The sequence below is a fragment of the Sinocyclocheilus rhinocerous genome, unplaced genomic scaffold, assembly GCF_001515625.1.
Source record: "Sinocyclocheilus rhinocerous isolate Xijiao unplaced genomic scaffold, SAMN03320098_v1.1 scaffold50, whole genome shotgun sequence".
Lineage (NCBI taxonomy): Eukaryota > Metazoa > Chordata > Actinopteri > Cypriniformes > Cyprinidae > Sinocyclocheilus > Sinocyclocheilus rhinocerous.
In genome coordinates, this window is record NW_015641057.1 from 2,093,254 (window position 1) to 2,094,214 (window position 961).

At 35.0% G+C, this 961-nt stretch overlaps 1 protein-coding gene and 1 long non-coding RNA gene across 3 annotated transcripts in view; one reads left to right on the plus strand and one right to left on the minus strand.

Moving 5' to 3' along the window:
- LOC107754499 (uncharacterized) overlaps positions 1-221 on the minus strand; it is a 4,360-nt gene extending 4,139 nt beyond the window's left edge. Inside the window, exon 1 of one of the 2 annotated variants that reach the window (XR_001641592.1) lies at positions 189-221. This is a non-coding gene — a long non-coding RNA (uncharacterized LOC107754499). The remainder of the gene's footprint in view (positions 1-188) is intronic. The other variant, XR_001641591.1, reaches the window with a different exon arrangement.
- LOC107754492 (protocadherin alpha-C2-like) overlaps positions 1-961 on the plus strand; it is a 39,266-nt gene that overhangs the window by 15,016 nt on the left and 23,289 nt on the right. The gene's annotated exons all lie outside the window — the stretch shown is intronic.

A 961-nucleotide genomic window follows, 5' to 3' on the forward strand; every position in this document is an offset into this window, starting at 1 on the left:
TTGGAAAAACGCTCGCAGTGCACGCCGATTGCCCCCTCGGCGACATCGCGTGAGTGCTCTTCGCCCAAACAAATAACGCATAGATCGTGTGTGTCATCAGATGTTAAACAACGACAACACGGATGCACACATCCTCTAAACGCTTTGCTAGTGCTCGTCATAATGATATGAATAGAGATTGCTCTTACCACAGTAATGCACGCTTCAAACAAAACAGTCAATGAAGACGAAGAAGAGGATGATTTTTATGATATTTATACTATAGTCGGCACCAGTAGTGACGTCATGGCTGTCGCCGGCCAACGTGTCCTATGCTTCAGACACGGGTCACGACGAGGCGTTCCCCATAGCGACCCCTAGAGGATGCAGTTCGAAGTTCCCATGAATGGGAATGTCCTTTTTGTTTTCAGAGAGAGACCATTTTTCATACCTCTTTGCATTGATCAAGACTTAAGCCTTTCATTTGATGGTTTGCTAAATATTTTTATTTGTTTTAATGAGAAGTTTTCTATGCAAACTTTTATTTTGGGCTTTAAATATGTTCAAAAACGAAAGTATGATTGTCGGTTGTTAAATTTTATTTTGGGTAAAGCCAAAATGGCCATTTACATTAGCAGAAGAGATCAAATTGAGCAAAAAAAAAAAGTGAATATAATGTTAAAAAGGTGTTTACAGCTATGATCAAATCAAGGCTTTTAATTGATTTTCGTTGTTACAAAGCTATGGACTCTTTAAATATTTTTGAAAGAATATGGTGTCATAGAAGAGCTTTGTGTTCTTTTATTAAAAATGAATTTCATTTTGCACTCTTTTTATAAAATGGTTTAAAAATGTGAAAAAATGATTTTATGTGAGTAATCGTTTTGTTAAATAAAGTTGCTAGAAAAATTCAAAATTCTCTCTCTCTCTCTCTCTCTATATATATACTGTATGTATATATATATATATATATATATATATA